Source organism: Ranitomeya imitator, chromosome 8 (genome assembly GCF_032444005.1).
Source record: "Ranitomeya imitator isolate aRanImi1 chromosome 8, aRanImi1.pri, whole genome shotgun sequence".
In the NCBI taxonomy this organism is placed as follows: domain Eukaryota; kingdom Metazoa; phylum Chordata; class Amphibia; order Anura; family Dendrobatidae; genus Ranitomeya; species Ranitomeya imitator.
The window spans coordinates 17,031,402-17,055,250 of record NC_091289.1 but is presented as its reverse complement, the minus strand read 5'-3'; the positions used below and the strand labels follow the sequence as shown (position 1 = coordinate 17,055,250).

Below are 23,849 nucleotides of genomic sequence, written 5' to 3'. Positions count from 1 at the left end.
TACGTGGGCTGTGCAATGTGCTACGTGGGCTGTGCAATGTGCTACGTGGGCTGTGCAATGTGCTACGTGGGCTGTGCAATGTGCTACGTGGGCTGTGCAATGTGCTACGTGGGCTGTGCAATGTGCTACGTGGGCTGTGCAATGTGCTACGTGGGCTGTGCAATGTGCTACGTGGGCTGTGTTATACGCTACGTGGGCTGTGTTATACGCTACGTGGGCTGTGTTATACGCTACGTGGGCTGTTATACGCTACGTGGGCTGTGTTATACGCTACGTGGGCTGTGTTATACGCTACGTGGGCTGTGTTATACGCTACGTGGGCTGTGATATATACGCTACGTGGGCTGTGTTATACGCTACGTGGGCTGTGTTATACGCTACGTGGGCTGTGTTATACGCTACGTGGGCTGTGCAATGTGCTACGTGGGCTGTGCAATGTGCTACGTGGGCTGTGCAATGTGCTACGTGGGCTGTGCAATGTGCTACGTGGGCTGTGCAATGTGCTACGTGGGCTGTGCAATGTGCTACGTGGGCTGTGCAATGTGCTACGTGGGCTGTGCAATGTGCTACGTGGGCTGTGCAATGTGCTACGTGGGCTGTGCAATGTGCTACGTGGGCTGTGCAATGTGCTACGTGGGCTGTGCAATGTGCTACGTGGGCTGTGCAATGTGCTACGTGGGCTGTGCAATGTGCTACGTGGGCTGTGCAATGTGCTACGTGGGCTGTGCAATGTGCTACGTGGGCTGTGCAATGTGCTACGTGGGCTGTGCAATGTGCTACGTGGGCTGTGCAATGTGCTACGTGGGCTGTGCAATGTGCTACGTGGGCTGTGCAATGTGCTACGTGGGCTGTGCAATGTGCTACGTGGGCTGTGCAATGTGCTACGTGGGCTGTGCAATGTGCTACGTGGGCTGTGCAATGTGCTACGTGGGCTGTGCAATGTGCTACGTGGGCTGTGCAATGTGCTACGTGGGCTGTGCAATGTGCTACGTGGGCTGTGCAATGTGCTACGTGGGCTGTGCAATGTGCTACGTGGGCTGTGCAATGTGCTACGTGGGCTGTGCAATGTGCTACGTGGGCTGTGCAATGTGCTACGTGGGCTGTGCAATGTGCTACGTGGGCTGTGCAATGTGCTACGTGGGCTGTGCAATGTGCTACGTGGGCTGTGCAATGTGCTACGTGGGCTGTGCAATGTGCTACGTGGGCTGTGCAATGTGCTACGTGGGCTGTGCAATGTGCTACGTGGGCTGTGCAATGTGCTACGTGGGCTGTGCAATGTGCTACGTGGGCTGTGCAATGTGCTACGTGGGCTGTGCAATGTGCTACGTGGGCTGTGCAATGTGCTACGTGGGCTGTGCAATGTGCTACGTGGGCTGTGCAATGTGCTACGTGGGCTGTGCAATGTGCTACGTGGGCTGTGCAATGTGCTACGTGGGCTGTGCAATGTGCTACGTGGGCTGTGCAATGTGCTACGTGGGCTGTGCTATACGCTACGTGGGCTGTGCTATACGCTACGTGGGCTGTGCTATACGCTACGTGGGCTGTGTTATACGCTACGTGGGCTGTGTTATACGCTACGTGGGCTGTGCAATACGCTACGTGGGCTGTGCAATACGCTACGTGGGCTGTGCTATACGCTACGTGGGCTGTGTTATACGCTACGTGGGCTGTGTTATACGCTACGTGGGCTGTGTTATACGCTACGTGGGCTGTGTTATACGCTACGTGGGCTGTGTTATACGCTACGTGGGCTGTGCAATACGCTACGTGGGCTGTGCAATACGCTACGTGGGCTGTGTTATACGCTACGTGGGCTGTGTTATACGCTACGTGGGCTGTGTTATACGCTACGTGGGCTGTGTTATACGCTACGTGGGCTGTGTTATACGCTACGTGGGCTGTGTTATACACTGTGACTTTGTTCGTGGCCAGCCACGTAGTATATTGCAATCAGCGACAGGCGCAGTCCGGCCGCGAATTGGCTCGGGATTTGAACCATGCTTCGCTAATTGGTCGCGGCCGCCCGAATCCTGTGTATTCACTGTATTCTAAAATCTTCATAAACTACATACATATTCTAGAATACCCGATGCGTTAGAATCGGGCTACCATCTAGTATTATAATAATTGCTACATGTTTGTTTTTAAAAGAAATATTTGTAGAACTGCTGCTATGGAAAACAATGTAACCACTACACAGGGCCTTTTACAAGTGTGCTATCTAAGGTTATGATCATACATGGTATTTTTGATGCATTTTTTTTTCTGCAGAAGTCTGCATTTACAGTACCAGCAAAGGCGATGAGATTTCAGAAAACTCATGCAGTTTTTTCCTGTCTGAATTTGAGCACTGCAGTGTGTCAGTTGTTTCAGTGATTTTGCAGTTTTTTGTTTTTTTTTGTTTTTACTATTTGAAACATGAGAAACAGCAGAAATGCACTGTACTGTAGACAGGTCACATGTCATACGCACCAAAATATGTGAAGACTGTGCAAACATGGTGGCTCACTGGTTTGCAGGGCTGGGGTTCTCGGTTCCAATCCCAAGGACAACATCTGCAAGGAGTTTTTATGTTCTTCCTCTATTTGCACGAGTTTCCTTCGGGTTCTCTGGTTTCCTTCCACACTCCAAACACAAACGGATAAAGAATCCAGATTGTGAGCCCCAATGGAGACAGTGATGTCTGTAAAGTGTTACAGAATATGATGGCGCTATATAAGCAGACATATAAAAAAAATAGTACACTGGGCCTTTTACAAAGTTATCTAAGTTTAAAGACTGTATAGCTCTACAGATTTAGAAAGTTTAGTGATCCAGATATTTAGTGTCTGTATTATGGTGGTGTCAAATGAACATGCTGGTATGGTGTCCGTTTGCAGATCTGATGGCACAAGGACGGCACACAGACCAATATGTCATTGTCGTAGTTCATATAACTGGTAAGCGATATTATCAGTCCGTATTGAAAATAATTTCAGCATGCACTAGCCTCATTGGTCTTGTGGATGAAAGTACCAGCTTCACACTGCTTGTCTACCTGTCTGGGTATGTGTACACAGCTGCACATTATGAACTAAGCTTGGATCTCCATAGGCCCAGGGAACCCACTTGGTCAAGCAGAATCTTCAGCGGAAGAATCCCATACGTAAGGTGCAAAATAATCTGATTCATTCTAAGAAACACCTATTCTGCCGTCTTGTCTTACTTGTTTCCACTGTTTGGTTAAAATGACCTAATGCCGATAATACGCAGGTGTTAATGCAGGATCCAGTCACACATTTGCTATAATATGCAGTTTGAAAACCTCATAGAAATTAGAATTTGGCGTTTCCTACTAAGCTTTTCCCTTTTGCATGCACAGTTGCATCATCTTTGTAATTTTTATGACATGAGAAATGTGAATCTTGAGTTTTCGGGGAGGTTTTATGCAGCGAAGAAACAGGAAATTAATTTGGCCTACTCCTCATCCGACAAAAGACTTCTTGAAATTAGAAGAAAAGCATGTAAATCTACCACTTCAGCTTTCTGTATGTGCATGTGTTATGGTCTGCTGCGGTGACGAGCTCCTATGGCCCCTTTTATTGTTCTCATTGTAGCGGTTGCACTTCCTGCTGTAGAGTAGTTACATTGCTTCCCCTCCATGTCTTTCTCTACTAGTTTTCACCCTGTGTCCTTGTCCTACTATCCCATGCCCTGTAAAATTATATAAAATGCACGCCGCCATGGTTTATATCTTTGCACTGCTCGCTCTCTGATTTAGCACTGCCTAAAAAAATCTGAAAAGGCTTCAGATTTTGTACCATCATGTTTCTTGCGTAACATCTGTTAGGCGAACACGCTTTTCCCATAAGCATAAATACACATATTGGTTGGTTATTTGCCATGTGTGCAGGTAATCCCCATCCCCCACCCTATTAGATATACCAGGATCATCCTTTTTAATTGGCGGCAGGACAGATGCAGCGATGTCACACAAACAGGTTGAAGTGCTCGGCTCCGCAGTTATGTGAAAAGATCCAATTGATTAAAATTCCTCCCCACCCCCCTACTCCTCATTCCCCAGGACTCCAACTGTGTCTCTCCCCGCATTTTATAGAGGTCACGTATGGCGCAGAGCCTCCATGATAAGACTGGTAATCGGAAATGCCTTCTCCTTACAGTACAGTGCACAGGAGGGAGGATGGGCTGTCAGGTGATGCTGTGAAAATGGAGGGGCTGTTTCGTCTCACTGCGATTACATGTATGTTCAAGTAACCCCCTGACAAGAGCTGCCTTCAGTGTCCTGTCGCCATGGCAACACGGACCAAATCTTGGCAATCTCTTCGGCTTGCACTTTTTTTTTTTTTTTTTTGCATTGATTTTCAGGGTAGATGAGACCCACACCACAACTCCTCGTCGCCCTGTCGACTCTGCATAATATAGTTTTTGCATTATCGGTTGCAGTTTTAACAGGAATATTGCATTGCACCGTCAGAAATTAATTCCGCAAGCTTTAGTTAACGCGAAGTGTCGCGTAGCTAAGAAAATGGTCAAACGGAATTTTAAGCGTGTGGGTATAAGTCATAATCTTATTTCAGTTAATGAGTTTGGGAATTTTGTTTGATTTCATATGGTTCTGGTTTTTTTCCCCTTTTAGAAACATTTCTATATGTGACTGGTATTAGAAGCTGTTTGTAGCTCTTCGCACTATAGAAGGAGTGCTCAAATAAATATAAGTTTAAGGATATAGACACGTTTGACAATTTATATATGCATTTTATATTATGCAAGAAGGGAGGCTGTATGGGCTTGCACGTCGCGCTGGGCGGAGGCATGATTAGATTGAGGTCGCAGAAGGGATCACCAGAGCAGTTATCCATTATATTTCTGTACGTGTTTGGAACAGAAAGCAGCCAGAGAACCTTCTTCTGCTGGAGCCCGTGCTGCGTTTTTTCCTTGAGAAATAAGATTAATGCTTTGTGCATCTCTCGCACAGAAATGGGACAGCGCAGGGAGAGGGATGATGATTCTAGAAGTTGCCTGACAGTGATTCATGAGCGAAGAAGTTCACTGCGCTGAAGTATTTGGTGGATTTAAACGTAAAAGCTGAGGAAAAAAAATCATACACTGCTAATTTCCATTTAGAGAAATGGTCCTCACTTGGAGACCACTTATATCGGAGGTATAAGAAGTCCTCATTCGTACTCTGTCGTTTCGTTTTTTACTCCATATGCTCTATACCTGTTATAAAAAAGATTTAAAATAATTTTCACTACAAGGATATGATTAGGAGATTGCTGACTTTTGAAACTAGTCTTAGAGCTTATTCACATATTGAGTTTTTTCTTTGGAAAAATGCGGATTTATAGTTATCGGCAAAGAGATTGAAACGTTTAAAATCTCATGCACACGCTGCTTAATTTTTCTTTACTCGTTTGAGCCTTCAAAGCATTTTTTTTCCCCCATATCTGTCATGTCAATTTATTTCAGGGTTATTGCAGCTTTTTTTCACCCATTCAGATGAATGGGAAAAAAAACTGAAAATTGCGTGAAAAAAGAAACAGCTGTTTTCCTTTTCACACAAACCAGCTCTAAACGACTGAATACATACAGGCTCCAGCCTAGCCAACACAACTGTATGCAGAGAGAGTGGTCGTTCATAGCATTGTTTTGTCCCCAAACATATGATGCTGGCAGCGCATTCCCTGTTTATCTGGGGTGGTGTGATGTACTTGCCCATGTGACTAAGGCTACTTTCACACTAGCGTCGGAATCTCCCCGTCGCAATGCCTCGGGGAGAGATTCCGACTCTAGCGTTTAACACACTGCACAACGGAGGCAGCGGATGCATTTCTCCGGCGCATCCACTGCCCCATTGTGAGGTGCGGGGAGGTGGGGGCGGAGTTCCGGACGCGCATGCGCGGTCGGAAAAAGCGGTCCGTCAGGAGCAAAAAACGTTACATGTAGCGTTTTTTGCTCCCGACGGTCCGCCAAAGCACGACGCATCCGTCGCACGACGGATGCGACGTGTGGCAATCCGTCGCAATGCGTCGTCAATACAAGTCTATGGGGAAAAAACGCATCCTGCAAGCACTTTTGCAGGATGCTTTTTTTCTGCAAAAAGACGCATTGTGACGGATTGCAGAAAACGCTAGTGTGAAAGTGGCCTAACTGCGACTAATCGGCAGCATATCTGCACGGGCCAATGATTGGAAACCATAAAACGCTTTTTTGCCAATTACTAACCAATATGTAAATGGTCATGAGATGGAAAGCTGTTGATTAAATGTTGGAGGGCTGCTTCCTGGAAATCTGACTTTTCACAATGTGCTTTATGAAAATCTGCTACAAAAAAATCACTCAAGATATTTTATCACATTTGTACATATTTTTTTTTCTATCGTTTGGGCAGGATAACTGTCTCCAACACCTGGCACAACTTGTTAACCTGACTCATCTGGTCTCATCTGACCTCTTCAGCCGCTGTTTTTATGCTGACCCTGCTTTTATCGCCAGTTAGGTTTGTTTTTATTATAAATGTTAAAACAAGCAACTATACTTTTTACTTCCTGTTAAAAATTTCTCTCCATTCTTAACATTGGTTCTGCTTGTTGCCTAGGTTACCGGCCACTGCTGCATTGTGTTACAAGTGGCCGGTCTCCTAGGCAAGGAGCGTGCTGTGCTTATAAGCTCTTTACGACGGAGATTCTAAACGCTGTACTGAACCCGGCCGGATCCAGCCAGCGTCAGTGCCTCGTGTCCCTCAGACCAAAGCTGTCTCTACTCTGGCAGCACGGGTGACCCTGCGTCACCAAGCTGCAGGTCTGTACTATCCATCACTCAGCGAGCAAGGAGGCCGGGAAACTGTGTACTCTTGCCATTTAAGTTGGAAAAACGCCCTTTAACTAAACCATTATTTGTAGATCCAGCAAGCCAATCTCAAGGTTACGGCTGGTCAGGTGGGGCTCACCACTTCTGATTGTTTATAGTGTCACCTGTGTTATACTTATTTTAGGATTATTAAGGTACTGGTTCCATTAAATCCACTTGGTGATGCCAGGTGAAATCCACATCACCTTAGACATCTGGTTATGAAGTCATGCAGTCTGCTCAAAGACTGGACACAGAAAGGTTACCTAGAAAGGTAAATACACAGGGTAATGTTTAGCTGCCAGTCTGACCTTCTATCGACTGGCAAACATGCCAATACCGGCTGGAGACAGGAAAAACTGTGTATTTTAGCATTGGGGAAAAAGCAAAATGTCCCGCAATGGAAAACATTTTGTGACTAGTGCGTTTGCTTGGACAGCCAGCCAGCCACTCACTACTTGGTTGTCCCGCAGATCTTGTACAATTTACAGCTGGGAACTGTCTTGCAAAGGAAGTAGAACAGGAAGATGGTCATGTACCTCTGATTGACAGGCTATGTGGGGGAAGTGCTGCCTGATGGTGGAGATGGCCTTCACACACAAGTGCTGTGCAGAGACCTGCAAATTGTCAACTTCTTAGCGGAACTTTAAAACTTGTATAAAACAATAAATGAGCCAATATTTATCCCACGAGCTAAATGTTTATAGCCTTTCATGGTGCACATATACAACTTCGGTGTAAAACCTTGCACATTTATACCCCCCTCTTATAACAGGCAAGCACAAGGTGTCTATACCCTTCCTCGGGATTTATATGGCTTTCAGTAGGATATCTATTCTGCATTAGGGAATCAGGGTGATGATTTATTGGTGAAGCTTTATGCAGGATAGGGCTGAACCGGGACACCAAACGTCTGAAGATAGGTCAGTAAACCATTAGACTTGTCTAACAGGCCATCCATAATTCATGGGCACAGAACGATTTGTAATACGATTGTTCTGTGCCCATAAGATATCATTATCGGCAGCACATTTGTTTGCACATGGCAATGTTCTGCTGATAATGATTTTTATGCTGACATAATATCCCATCACCCAAAGAATGAGTGTTTTGCTCGTTACGTGATTACCTGCATCTTTAAACAGGCAGATAATTGGTGAAAGACCGTTCTAACGAATGCTAGTTCACTGATTATTGGCCTGTGTAAAGGGGCCTTAAAGTTACCCTCCACTCTGGCACTGAAAATTTACTATCATGTGTAGTCACTTTACCTGGTGCCCTCTGTATGCCTCCAACACGGAGACCAGTGTTCTGGTCCCTCTGCATCCAAGATGGACACAAGTCTTCAGCACAGGAAAGGCAGGTAAAACATATTTCAGACTTGCCACTGCCTTCCCCATGCCATTACGGCATCAATATGTGACGTAGACAAAAGGAGCGCACAATTAAGGTCGGGGTCACACTTGCATGTGCAATGCAAGAAACTCTCGCATCAATACCTGGCACTGCCGCTGGCACTCTGGGCCGGAGCGTACGCCTGCATAGAAATACATGCAGCTGAACGATCCGGTCCTGAGTGCCGGCGGCAGTGCCGGGTATTGATGCGAGAGACCCGCGCGAGCTTCTCGCATTGCACCCGTAAGTGTGACCCCGGCCTAGGGGTGACTATTAGGACCCGTTTGGATGTCCGCCATTATTCACTTACGTAGAAACACATCATCTGTTGTTGATCCGTTTTGGATCCATGTTTCCTAAGTGTTTGGTACCTTTGTCTGTTTTTACCATTGTTTTGTTGGCGATTTTCACTGTTGAAAAATATACGTTACTGGTAATTACAAACTTCACACTGATGCTACTCATGTGATGTCCATGATCTTCACAGACCCGTAGACCTGTACAGGTCATTTGGATCCATGACTTGGAATAAAAACGGACATGTCGCTGTGCTTTTTTTTCTTTTTTGTAGACTAACAGATTCTCAAAAGAATAGACTACGGTATAATGGGGAGGTGTTCTAACCTTGAAAAAGACATGAGACAAATGTGATTCTCTGACGTATGAATGATTCCTTTAGGGTATGTGCACATGATCAGTAAACACTGCGGGTTGGATTCTGCGCACTTGTGCAGCATCCAATCTGTGGCATCCAGATGTTACAGCGTAATGGTTGGGATTTAAAGATACCCTATGTCCACTGAGTCCAGAGATGCCCACGGCTCCCCCGTGGAGACGGACATTTGGCGTGTCTCTCCAGACTGCAGCATGTCTATTTATCTTGCGGAGACGCAAGTGTCCACAAGATAAATTTCACCCTAACAGTATTGGAATCCACATGCGTGCAATAGCCGGTAGTGTTTTGGATGCAGCGGACATGCGCTGCTTCCAAAGTGCTCCCAATTCCTGATCGTGTGCACATACCCATAGGTTCACATTGCGTTAGGGCGATCCGTTTAACGGATCCGTTACTTAGCGTCAGTAACGCTATGTAACGGATCCGTTAACGCGCCCATAGACTTCCATTATCGTAACGCATGTCAAAATCGGCATGCGTTAGCGATGATGCGTTACTTTGTGACGCACCCTCGAACGCTTTCTACCACGTTTTCGGGTACGTTAGGTCTAACGCTCAGCAAACGGACTCATTCGCTGTGCATAGACCTCTATTGCTAACGCAATTCTAACATGCATTAGTTCAATCGTAGAAAAAAGAGATTTGAGCATCAGCGTTAGCGCATCCGTTTAACGAATCCGTTAAACGGATGGCACTAACGCGATGTGAACCTAGCCTAAGAGGTGAGTAAAAAAGATAGACTTCGGTCAAGATCCCTTCACATCTCCTCTTATCCAGTATCAATCCCAAGTCCCTTTCTGAATAATGGTAGTAGTTACGGTGACGCATACGTGATGTTGTGCTGGGCCTACTAATCAGAATAGGTGCGAGGGATGCCAGCGGTTAAGAGGGGTTCATGCCATTGATCTGGTGGCCATAGCAGAAGGTCCTTTAAATCTTTTTGCTGAAGTACAGTTGACCACCGTATACATGACACCGTGTAGGAGCTTTTCAGTGCCAGAGTGGCGGAATGCTTTAAGGTGAAAAGAGTGATCGAAAATGTAACCCTCAGGCTATGTGCACACGTTCAGGTTTTTTCGCGGTAAAAACGCTATAAAAACTCATTAAAAACGCATATATTATGCATTCTATCATTTAGAATGCATTCTGCATGTTATGCGCACATGGATGCGTTTTTTTTCCACGAAAAAAACGCATCGCGGTAAAAAAAATGAGCATGTTCATTATTTTTGTGGATTTTCTGCGTTTTCCCCGCAATTCTATGCATTTGGGGAAAAAACGCACCAAAAACGCGTCAAAATCGCGGTAAAAACGCATGCGGATTTCTGGCAGAAATGTCCGGTTTTTGTCAGGAAAATTTCTGCAAGAAATCCTGACGTGTGCACATACCCTAATGGTTGCTACTCAGGTTTCCAGTCACAGGATTGTCACACTGCACCCACGGATGGGGAAAGGTTTCAGAGGAGACAAAGCTTCACTGAGGAGCCTGGAGTCTGCGGGGTTATTGATACTGCTCTTCTGTCTGCTGCTTTACACCAGGATTGCATCATCCATAATGAAGCGGCCAAATCCTCTGCTGTACAAAGGAGGAGGCAGGCAAGGCCCGGACTCTCTTTCGGAGGCTTCTCTCCTCTTCATGCCTCTTTCTGAAACCTCGCTGAAGCCTGGCTTCTTCCTAAGAAGTCACCTTTTGTTCTGAAGTCATTTAACTTCATGTCACCCACCCCTTCTGCTTCCTTCCAAACCATATTCCTATTCCTCACTTCCTGTTAACCCTTTGCAAGCTGCTCTAATGGACCCGAAACGTTATTTTTATTTTTAACATTGAACATAAATCGACTGTGATGTAATCATCTGCCTTTACCTTTTTCTCTAATGTTTTTGTTTAATGGATCTGTCAGTAAACCCTACGCTCCGTTTGGATCAGTCTTCTTACAGCATAGAATATTTTTTGCTTTGATTGAATAGCTAAGCCAAGGTTATATATTTGCTACCATTTGAAAACTGGAAATCTTCTAATTAAACTTTTAATCGGTTGCCAAAAATGACTATGGGTTTGCCACATATGAAATCTGCAGAAAGATCGTAAACAAGATGGGTGGGTCCGATATAATGTGAACAGAATCTTAATGGGAGACTATATTAAAGGGGTTTATCGGGATTGTAGCACATACAGGCGAATGTAGTGTCTGGAAGGATGCTTCTATGCTTTGCACAGCAGGTATTTTACCATGGATGTAGGAAATTGACTGTTGTTCTATATATACAAAGTGAGATTCAAAACTTGATGGGATGTGGGCAATGTTTAGTCCAGCAGAAAGTGGCCCAGCAGGCCTAGTTGGTTTAGTGTGTGTGGTCATTGGCCTGGAATAGGTCAGCCGTCCTTTCTGAAGGGGAATATCATAGTTTTCAAAGGTTTAAACACATGTCTATGTATAGAGCAAAAGCTGATAATTCTCACCCACACAACAAAAAAAAAAAAGGCATCATATCTTGTAACGTGGTCTAAAAATGTCTGTTGCTTGCATGTATTTTACAGTAGGAGCAGGACTGATAACAGATAATTTGGGGGGAAAAATGGAAATCTGGTGGCATAGACCGGTTCAAGCAAATTGCAAGGATTAGGATGACGCCTGTTTTTCACACGGATGAATAGTGTACACCAGTTTATTATATATTGCACCCACTCTTTTGTGTTTAACATGTAGTTTCTGGTCTTTGCCATTAACCAGACAAACCCAAATGATCCAGTAAACGTTTTACACGTCTGGTTATGCTGTTTTAGTTTGTGAGGTGCTGGTGTTTCTATGTGGCCGACATCTGACTTACTGGACTTTTTAGTGCTTTTAGATGATCATTTGTATGTAGGTGGGGCAGAATAAACATGGCTGCACCTAGCAAAGAAATAATGTAGTAATGAAGCTTTACTTCTGCCTAAAAGGAGCCTGTTACTTACTAGGTATATGCTGGCTCATCATTAAAGGGGTTTTGCACTTAATTAGCAATAAAGCTCCATGGTCGCAGGGAGGTACAATAATAATAAAATAAAAAACACATACCCTGTAGTCTCCTCTTGGATGGGTGCTGCTTCTCCCATTTTGTGTTTTTCTCCTGATAGACTATTGGCCCCGACATCATGTGACTTCTACAGCAAATCAGCTACTGTTGATTGGCTGCAGCATGCTCATATTATATGAGCAGGAAAAGAGCACAGGTTTCTTGTGGCCACCGATTGGCTGCAGCCATCACGTGACTTTAAATCCCTCCGCCCCTTCCCTGGATTTTGACACCGTTTAATGGGATATAGCTGCAGTATCAGTGGAGCGCCCCCGCCTGGCGGGGAGTATAGTGGTATATATATATATATATATATATATATATACATATATATATATATATATATATATATATATATATATATATATATATATATATATATATATATATACACACACACACACACACTCTCCATATGGCACATGAAGCTTCATTGGGAATGTGATGGAAAACCCCTTCAAGACAACTATCTACTTTGTAGATTAAACATTGATTTTTGCAAAACTACAGTAAGAATATACGGTAACTGTATCTGTAATCTAAAAAGACCAAATGAGATACTGCACTAGCTAACCGATGTGTGGGAGCCCAATCCTATAGATATATATAAAAGAATAGCAGCACTCCAATTCTTTCTCATGTTGGGCAAATAAACACCATCATTTTTTGGTGAAATGGAGGCTTCCAAGCGGAAGGCACCTGATGATTGGGGCATTGATTCCCATTAATGCTCAGACATGAATTATTTGTCATATTGAAATTGCAATACATACTTTAATAGCATTTTTAAGTTCCTTTTCAGGTGGAATCTGCCTGAAAGTGACGTGTGCACAAACCCTACAAAAGTCCAGTAAGTGACCCAGCGCTCAGAATCCGGGTCTATGTTGCTACATTATTTTGCCCCTCATATTGAGAAGTATAAGCCTGGTGACTGAGTCCCTTTAATGTCGCTTTGACACGGCAGTTGCATAGATTCTCAGAAATACTAACGAAGCAGCCAAAATGTTGCTATGTGTGGACTCAACATCGCGGCCTATGTGGACTCGTGCCAGGAGCTGTGGTGCCATTGTGCCTGGAAATGTGATTCTGTCACTTGGTTGTTTTCCAAATGTCAATGAAAGTTGTTGCTGCTGATCAGGTACAGAATTAGTTTTCCAGGCTCTCCATTGTCTACAACATTTATGTTTCCAATATATAAACTCATCCAGACTTGTCTATAATCTGTTAGGCTGGGTTCACATTGCGCTAGGTGTGTCCGTCTAACGGACTCGTTTTTAAGTAGTAAAAACGCAATGTAACGCACATACTAACGCGCCCATAGACTTGCATTGTCTGACGCATCGTGACGCATCCCTAAATTGGTATGCGTTTGTCACATAACGTTTTTTTTCTGACGGACCTTCAACGCGGCTTGCAGCGTTTTCGGGTCCGGCCAAGCTAACGCACTACTAACGGAAGCGTTCATTCTGCCATAGAAGGCTATGGCAAACGCAGTCAGACGCAAATCATGAAAAATTTCCAAATAGAACCACACGTTTTAATAGCTTTTGAAGGTGGTCACATGTGGTCATGTGACAGGAAATGTGACTTCGGCCATTAAAATATCCCACTCACACAAAGTCTCCTGCACGTGACAGAGTGTTTTGCCGTAGAATGAATGTTAACATTATTTAATGTTAAAATATTTTTTTTTACATTTTACATACACAATAGGTTGTGGCACAAGGAGGACAAAAAAAGAAAAAAGGTCCCTAGCCGTCTGTCGTCGCCACAACTGCCAGTGGTAAATATAAAATAGAAATATTCTATCCAATATTTACCAACAAAAAAAAAAGAACAACTTTATTGACAGTGACAAACGCAGACAAACGGATACTTCGTAAACGGACATCAAAATGAAAAAACGCGATCACATGCGTTAACGCTAGCGTTACCGTGACGACGAATTTCACATATTTTTGCTCCGTTTCTGTACATGCGTTTAACGCATCCGTTTGACGCCATGTACTTGACGCAATGTGAACCTAGCCTTATTCTTCAAAGTTGGCGGTTCTTTCTTTGTTCCTGATCATATAACTTGTGACTTTTGTCTCTGGCACTGTAGTTTATTTCATGTCTAGGTTCTTCCTTCCATAATTTGAGTGAAAACCAACCCCAGCCTAATACACAGAACTCGCTACAATTGCATCGCCTGCACTGATACAGTGGTCAGTAGTGGCCTGGATACAATGGTAGCCGGCTCGCAGACAGCGGTTTTCAATCAGTGAGCGTTAAGGCACAAAATATATTGGAAAGTTGCTGGATGTTTAAAACAATGACCTCTGTGGTTGTCTCCATTGGGAATGCCCTATTAGAGCACATGAAAGTTAGAATTGGGACTGTAGCTAAAACCAAAGCGGTGACTGACAATTTTTTTTCCTAAAAATCTTTGCTGTCAGAAGCAAACTGGAGCCAGACGTTCATATTAAAGGGTTCTTCTCATGATCGTCCTGCAGGAGCGCTCTGCTTCCTCTCTTCCTAGCATCCTGCGCTCCAGAATGACTGATAGTTCGGACCAGCGGCTTTGTCGCTACTCTGGCGAAAATCGTGCGCTCTTCCATGCTGCAGGAAGAGGCAGCTTTAACTGGTCTAAGAAGCAGGCCATTTCTGTTATGTTGTAGAGGTGGCCGGGAACCTAGGCAACGAGCTGTAAACTATAAAATTAAAAATCCCTCTGTTCTTGAGAATGGGAGAGTACTTTGAATTTTTAACAAAATTACACTAAGGATATGTGCATGTGGCGTATTAACGACCCCAGCTGAGATTTTGATGCTGCAGGTGCTTCTTTTGGAGTCTTTTTGGTAGTTTTTGGCAGAAATCTGCCTTTATTGTCCATATAGTAAATTTATGTCCGGCAGCAGGGGCTGCTTCCAAGTCATATCCGTTGATTGCCAGGGTCACGAGGCTGGACCCTTGGTTCTCAGCTTATTGATCTTGTGGCTGAAATGCAACTTGAAAGAGGATATGTGATTAAATGAATCCATTATGTATTTTTTCTCCTGATTCTACAGGTTCAAATAATTTCCATTTCCCAGTTTATTTATGCGCTGGAAAAAAAACAACCCAAGCAATCTCCTAATTACAGCATAATAGACACAGCGCACATGAGGCTTGTGTGCTATGAAATGTCCTATAGAGATCACAGAGAGCCTAGGTATTTCAGATAATGGGTGATGGATGTGACAATGCTGCATATCACACTTTATGATATGGGGGTATGTTGTGTGTACTTGTGCCTTGCTTTCTGCACATTTTTTTTTTCCCAGTGCATCATTTGATTTTCAGCCACAGAGGGACTTACTGACCTTTACCATCCAGGTTGATGTGAAATCTTTTCTTCCTGGATTGGTATCTTTTAAAGCGCCAGGCTCTTTTTCTGCAGTGGGAAAATAAAGCGACAGCGCACGGTTAATGACTCCTGCATTCTATATTCTGACCCGTTCTTGTATCCAGGTGTCTTTCACTAATGCAGAAGTTGCAGGAGCCCCACCTGCCGCCTTTACCATTCTCTTTTCCTCTGTTATCGGGAACCTATATACCTTTTTATCCATATATGTTATTTCATATAGGCAGACTTAAAAACACGAATGCACAGCAGTTCTTCTTTTTTTCCCCCCTCTCCTCTTCCTTCTTCCCCAATCCCACACACTGCTGGAGAGAACGTGTTATGATATGAAACCATTTGAGTATATCATGGTAGTAAGCGAGGAAGAGAGGGTGTGACGCAGCTAGGGAGAAAAACCTTTCTATGTGGTAATCCGAGGGACGCCTCTGGTAGTCATCTCACTCTGCTCTCTAATATGTCACACCAGCCATCAGAGTAAAAAATATGATTTACCTGTCATGTACATGAAGGTAAAATAAACCGCTAAGCTTATTCCTAAAATATCTTCCATATTAATGCAAATGCTAAAAAAAAGTATATAATGGCTATTCACCTTTTTCCCCCTTGTGACCTGCCACTTATTTTTTTTTTTTTTTTTTCAGCAGACTTCCAGAGAACGCTGGGAGAAGAGATTATTGGACCCTCACGGCCACGTGCCAGTCTAAAGGTAAATATTCTGTATTGTCCATTTGTGACTGGTTTGCTATCATTGTTGTGCTATAATGCGCTGCAGGCCTCTCATGGGTTAAAACAGGATCTCGTTTTTCTTCTGGAATGAGATATTCCTTTTTTAATCGAGCCACATAAATGGCAGCGAATCCTCCGCGGGAAGATTTGGGGTCAATAGCATTTTCCAGCCACACCAAGGTGTCTGATAAATCGCAGCGCCTCCTGGGGACAGGATGAGGGAGGCAGCCCAGCCCTGTCTGCCATTAGCACAGGCTGACAGCAGTGGCTGCAAATCTCGCTATTGATTTAGGACGTGCTCGCCCTGTTAGTGCCGGGAGCCTTGCTGCAGAGGGCCAGCTGTGGACAGCAGCAGAGGAGGGGGGATCGATGGCGAGAGCACAAGTGGTTTGGTGCATATTGCAGGAGACAGTAAAGAGATCTCTGTAATATGCACTGCTTTAAAACAAGTGCTCAATGGAATTGATATTTCTATTTTATGTTTCCATGTCACATGTAAGATAAAATTACTAAATTATTTTTCAGCTCTAATATGGTCTATCTACAACTGAGGAAACCTGACCATGCAATGTTTATCTCTTTCGTATGTTATATAGACCAGGGGTACCCAACTTATCGCTTTGGAACCAAAACTCATTGGAAATTCTAGTTTTGGAACAGTTGAGAACTACAGATGTCATATTGTATTAATGTATTTGTCTATATTTGCCCCGTATTCACATGTAAAGCGCCATGGAATAAATGGCGCTATAAAAATGTATAATAATAATAATAAAATTGTGGTTCCTGCTTTTCCATGAAGAGACCCAGCTGGTGTAAGAAGGCTTGTGTACAGCAATGCTAAAAGAGGGGGGGACTGAAAATTAACTCTTCTCTATAGTTATATTGGCCAAACTAGATAATTCTGGAGAAGGTGAGACCCCCAGCGATAAAGACCAAACATTGGAGTAGGGGGAAACCGGGTTCATCAAACGTTTAGGCTTTCCTATACACACAAAACCACATTTCTGGAAGTCCATATTATTGCGATGCAATTTTGGACGTACCTGCTTTAGTGCAAGCTTGTGACTTAAGGATTGAGGAGTGTAGGTTGAAAAAGGGAGTAATCTGTTTTATGCTCCGCAGGGTTGGGGTGGCAAACGTGACATATGCTGCAACATTGTTCTGATGTTTGAAACGCTCTGATCAGAACATTAACTGGTGAACGTGCGACATGGGCATCGAAACTCAATGATGCACGCGGGGAGCAAATATTCGCCCGCCTGGTATCATCCCACAAAGGAGATACTGTGGGGCAAACTGATCAGTGGGGTTAGCTCTCCAGTGTGTAGGGCGGGTGTCCCGGCAGGTACCTTTATGTGTGACGTCACCGGCCCTGCTCGCCTCCTGATGCAAAAGTGATTGGAGACAGAATTTCTCTTTAATGCTTCCTATGTGCACATCACAGCTCGGTGAATATGGGTCGGTGTGTAATGCACTTTATTCAGCGGGTGGTTTGTGTTTTTTCCCAGCTAATGTAAATAGGCTGATATCATCTATCTGCAAGGACAGTGGATGAAGAAAAGTAGTTTTACTTGGAGAGCGATGGGATGCCTCCCTACAATTTTTGCATGTTTAGAACAAATAGTTAATGTTCATGCACATGGCAGGCGCAGATGCTGCCGTCCTCATGTACCTGATGTGCGATTGTGTGGGCTGTGGGTTTTCGTTGTGTTGCCTTGATGCCGTGTGTAGGCTGAGCAGCTTTACCTTGAACTTTTGTAATGCAGCGAGTTGTTGGTGGATTGACAGCCATGTCTTTAACTATGCGGTAATACATAGCAACCAAAGATGAGCAAGCAATCAATTCTGCTGCAAATTTTCCCAATGATTTGCATGCTAACAAGCTACAGGTCTTGTTTTTTTTTTCTTTAGATTTGGGTTGGTTGACTAAAATGTCATTCTGCCAACCTTCATTTTGCTTGAGTCAGAAGGCCAGAATGGGTTAAAAGCAATGTACTCTTGGGGCATGTGCACACTGCATCTTATAGAAAGCAGCAGCAGCAGTGTTTTCCTGAAACGCCTTCTTTGTCGTCTTTTTTTTTTGTTGTTGTTTTTGCATTTGGCTGAAGCGGTGTTAGAATTGGTCCGATTACTTTTTTTTAATCGCTAAATGGCTTTTGAAGCTCAAAGTGAGTAATATTAATGAAGAACGTGTGCACAGGAGTTGTTTTTAATTTGCTTTGCATATGGTCATTATTTTTAATATTAAGCGTTTTTTTCTGGCGAGTTCCAGGTTGAATCCGTCTGAACAAGATGCCATGTGCACATAACCTCAAATTCTCCTCTCCTTCCCCACACCTGTATTGCCACCTGGTCCTCTGATCAGCCTCTTCCATCCGGAAACTTCCGTCTCCTCTTTAATCATATTGTAAAGTTATTTGCTTATGAACAACGTCTTTAACCATATTTTGTTTTTCTATACAGAGGTATCCAAACAGAAAACCATTGGCAGTGTATTTTCATCCAGAAGTGATATATGTTGAGAAATCCTCTCGACTTGCACCTCTGATGGAAGGCTCGAATGCAATCATACCAGCGCCTTAATGATATTCATATGACCTACATAAAAATGTTCCCAATTCGCTTCTAGCACCACAATAGGAGAATGTAAATGGTTGTTGAGGTTGGGTCTCTTACCTGGGATCTGGTGGGAGCCACCACCTTGACTTTTTTTTTTTTTTTACAGAAATCACTATTTGCAGAAGCCGCACTTATCCTGCCCATTTTCTCTAATACTTTACTTAGGATTACTACAAGGCAGAAAATCACGCACGATCTCTAAAGAAGTATTGCTCACCAAGATCCCTGTTTCTAATATTTTAATGGTGGTGTTCAGAAATTCCTGGTCTCATTCGTCTGCTTGATAATCAGAAAAAACTTGTGGGATGCTCCTTCCTCAGATACGTCCAGTAAGGATGTATCTGAGGAACGCATAATGACAACTCTTCATGTAACTGACTTTACACATCCTTCATCCACTGGCAGCATCCAGAATATCCTGCAAGTTTTTTCTTATTCTCAGACCTTCAGTCCAGACCCAGCAGTATACGCCTGGGAACCAGCGGTCGGAGCTGCAGCCGTCTCTGATGGACCAACACTCCCTCTCCAGTGTTGTTCCTGCTGTGCACCTTCTGCTATTAAAACTAGATCCACAGATTTACACATGGAAAACTTTCCTAATTTTATCTAATTCATCAGCTGATTGGGTTGGGGTACGTGCAGTGGGCCCCACATTCATAGGTGAGACATGCTTCCCTAGCATCCATATGCTTACCCACCAGGCCGGGTACTTTTACGGCTAGAGGTTTTACAATAGCTGGTGGTGTGCGGTATCCACACTCCCATAGGTTATTACAAGAAATGGTCTGTGTACTAATGATTTTTACCACTCATGATTGGGGGTTGCGGCTACCTGTGATATTTCTGGGAGCATTTGTTTTTTCACCAGTTGTATTTATATCAATGCACTGAGGCAATTACCTATGTATTTTGAGGGCCACTCATGATCTGGTGTCTTTGTTTAAATAGCACTTTCATGACATTGTGTGTTTTTAAAATGTTTATATTTGTTAATAAAGCTTTGTGATATTTTTATACAAAAACAAAAGCTTCCGCTGTTTCTCCGGTGTTTTCATTGCTTGTATGTGGAAGTACATTGAGGTAGTTGGTGACTATTTGAGTCACAATTATGAATCTAGAAAATGTTGTATTAATAATGAGGAGGTGGTCGGTCATGTGCACTGCTGCTTTACTATATATAATGGGGAGGTGGTCGGTCATGTGCACTGCTGCTTTACTATATATAATGAGGAGGTGGTCGGTCATGTGCACTGCTGCTTTACTATATATAATGGGGAGGTGGTCGGTCATGTGCACTGCTGCTTTACTATATATAATGGGGAGGTGGTCGGTCATGTGCACTGCTGCTTTACTATATATAATGGGGAGGTGGTCGGTCATGTGCACTGCTGCTTTACTATATATAATGGGGAGGTGGTCGGTCATGTGCACTGCTGCTGTACTGTATATAATGGGGAGGTGGTCGGTCATGTGCACTGCTGCTTTACTGTATATAATGGGGAGATGGTCGGTCATGTGCACTGCTGCTTTACTATATATAATGAGGAGGTGGTCGGTCATGTGCACTGCTGCTTTACTATATATAATGAGGAGGTGGTCGGTCATGTGCACTGCTGCTTTACTATATATAATGGGGAGGTGGTCGGTCATGTGCACTGCTGCTTTACTATATATAATGGGGAGGTGGTCGGTCATGTGCACTGCTGCTGTACTGTATATAATGGGGAGGTGGTCGGTCATGTGCACTGCTGCTTTACTATATATAATGAGGAGGTGGTCGGTCATGTGCACTGCTGCTTTACTATATATAATGGGGAGGTGGTCGGTCATGTGCACTGCTGCTTTCCTATATATAATGAGGAGGTGGTCGGTCATGTGCACTGCTGCTTTACTATATATAATGGGGAGGTGGTCGGTCATGTGCACTGCTGCTTTACTATATATAATGGGGAGGTGGTCGGTCATGTGCACTGCTGCTTTACTGTATATAATGAGGAGGTGGTCGGTCATGTGCACTGCTGCTTTACTATATATATAATGAGGAGGTGGTCGGTCATGTGCACTGCTGCTTTACTATATATATAATGAGGAGGTGGTCGGTCATGTGCACTGCTGCTTTACTATATATAATGGGGAGGTGGTCGGTCATGTGCACTGCTACTTTACTGTATATAATGGGGAGGTGGTCGGTCATGTGCACTGCTGCTTTACTATATATAATGGGGAGGTGGTCGGTCATGTGCACTGCTGCTTTACTATATATATAATGAGGAGGTGGTCGGTCATGTGCACTGCTGCTTTACTATATATAATGGGGAGGTGGTCGGTCATGTGCACTGCTGCTTTACTATATATAATGAGGAGGTGGTCGGTCATGTGCACTGCTGCTTTACTATATATAATGGGGAGGTGGTCGGTCATGTGCACTGCTGCTTTACTATATATAATGGGGAGGTGGTCGGTCATGTGCACTGCTGCTTTACTGTATATAATGAGGAAGTGGTCGGTCATGTGCACTGCTGCTTTACTGTATATAATTGGGAGGTGGTCGGTCATGTGCACTGCTGCTTTACTATATATAATGGGGAGGTGGTCGGTCATGTGCACTGCTGCTTTACTGTATATAATGAGGAGGTGGTCGGTCATGTGCACTGCTGCTTTACTGTATATAATGGGGAGGTGGTCGGTCATGTGCACTGCTGCTTTACTGTATATAATGAGGAGGTGGTCGGTCATGTGCACTGCTGCTTTACTGTATATAATGAGGAGGTGGTCGGTCATGTGCACTGCTGCTTTACTGCATATAATGAGGAGGTGGTCGGTCATGTGCACTGCTGCTTTACTATATATAATGGGGAGGTGGTCGGTCATGTGCACTGCTGCTTTACTATATATAATGAGGAGGTGGTCGGTCATGTGCACTGCTGCTTTACTGTATATAATGGGGAGGTGGTCGGTCATGTGCACTGCTGCTTTACTGTATATAATGGGGAGGTGGTCGGTCATGTGCACTGCTGCTTTACTGTATATAATGGGGAGGTGGTCGGTCATGTGCACTGCTGCTTTACTGTATATAATGGGGAGGTGGTCGGTCATGTGCACTGCTGCTGTACTGTATATAATGAGGAGGTGGTCGGTCATGTGCACTGCTGCTTTACTATATATAATGGGGAGGTGGTCGGTCATGTGCACTGCTGCTTTACTATATATAATGAGGAGGTGGTCGGTCATGTGCACTGCTGCTTTACTGTATATAATGGGGAGGTGGTCGGTCATGTGCACTGCTGCTTTACTGTATATAATGGGGAGGTGGTCGGTCATGTGCACTGCTGCTTTACTGTATATAATGGGGAGGTGGTCGGTCATGTGCACTGCTGCTTTACTGTATATAATGGGGAGGTGGTCGGTCATGTGCACTGCTGCTTTACTGTATATAATGGGGAGGTGGTCGGTCATGTGCACTGCTGCTTTACTGTATATAATGAGGAGGTGGTCGGTCATGTGCACTGCTGCTTTACTGTATATAATGGGGAGGTGGTCGGTCATGTGCCCTGCTGCTTTACTATATATAATGAGGAGGTGGTCGGTCATGTGCACTGCTGCTTTACTGTATATAATGGGGAGGTGGTCGGTCATGTGCACTGCTGCTTTACTGTATATAATGGGGAGGTGGTCGGTCATGTGCACTGCTGCTTTACTGTATATAATGAGGAGGTGGTCGGTCATGTGCACTGCTGCTTTACTGTATAATGAGGAGGTGGTCGGTCATGTGCACTGCTGCTTTACTATATATAATGAGGAGGTGGTCGGTCATGTGCACTGCTGCTTTACTGTATATAATGAGGAGGTGGTCGGTCATGTGCACTGCTGCTTTACTGTATATAATGAGGAGGTGGTTGGGCATGTGCACTGCTGCTTTACTGTATAATGAGGAGGTGGTCGGTCATGTGCACTGCTGCTTTACTATATATAATGGGGAGGTGGTCGGTCATGTGCACTGCTGCTTTACTATATATAATGGGGAGGTGGTCGGTCATGTGCACTGCTGCTTTACTATATATAATGGGGAGGTGGTCGGGCATGTGCACTGCTGCTTTACTATATATAATGGGGAGGTGGTCGGTCATGTGCACTGCTGCTTTACTATATATAATGGGGAGGTGGTCGGTCATGTGCACTGCTGCTTTACTATATATAATGGGGAGGTGGTCGGTCATGTGCACTGCTGCTTTACTATATATAATGAGGAGGTGGTCGGTCATGTGCACTGCTGCTTTACTATATATAATGAGGAGGTGGTCGGTCATGTGCACTGCTGCTTTACTATATATAATGAGGAGGTGGTCGGTCATGTGCACTGCTGCTTTACTGTATAATGAGGAGGTGGTCGGTCATGTGCACTGCTGCTTTACTATATATAATGGGGAGGTGGTCGGTCATGTGCACTGCTGCTTTACTATATATAATGGGGAGGTGGTCGGTCATGTGCACTGCTGCTTTACTATATATAATGGGGAGGTGGTCGGTCATGTGCACTGCTGCTGTACTGTATAATGAGGAGGTGGTCGGTCATGTGCACTGCTGCTTTACTATATATAATGGGGAGGTGGTCGGTCATGTGCACTGCTGCTTTACTATATATAATGGGGAGGTGGTCGGTCATGTGCACTGCTGCTTTACTATATATAATGGGGAGGTGGTCGGTCATGTGCACTGCTGCTTTACTATATATAATGGGGAGGTGGTCGGTCATGTGCACTGCTGCTGTACTGTATATAATGGGGAGGTGGTCGGTCATGTGCACTGCTGCTTTACTATATATAATGAGGAGGTGGTCGGTCATGTGCACTGCTGCTTTACTATATATAATGGGGAGGTGGTCGGTCATGTGCACTGCTGCTTTACTATATATAATGGGGAGGTGGTCGGTCATGTGCACTGCTGCTGTACTGTATATAATGGGGAGGTGGTCGGTCATGTGCACTGCTGCTTTACTATATATAATGAGGAGGTGGTCGGTCATGTGCACTGCTGCTTTACTATATATAATGGGGAGGTGGTCGGTCATGTGCACTGCTGCTTTCCTATATATAATGAGGAGGTGGTCGGTCATGTGCACTGCTGCTTTACTATATATAA

At 44.2% G+C, this 23,849-nt stretch overlaps 1 protein-coding gene across 7 annotated transcripts in view; it reads left to right on the top strand.

Moving 5' to 3' along the window:
• Positions 1-23,849, top strand: part of SETD5 (SET domain containing 5) — a 112,448-nt gene that overhangs the window by 32,048 nt on the left and 56,551 nt on the right. For 5 of the 7 annotated variants that reach the window (XM_069736451.1, XM_069736450.1, XM_069736445.1 and 2 more), the window contains one exon: positions 16,004-16,068. The gene's annotated coding sequence lies outside the window, so the exon portion shown is untranslated. The remainder of the gene's footprint in view (positions 1-16,003; positions 16,069-23,849) is intronic. The other 2 variants (XM_069736449.1, XM_069736447.1) reach the window with 1 other exon arrangement.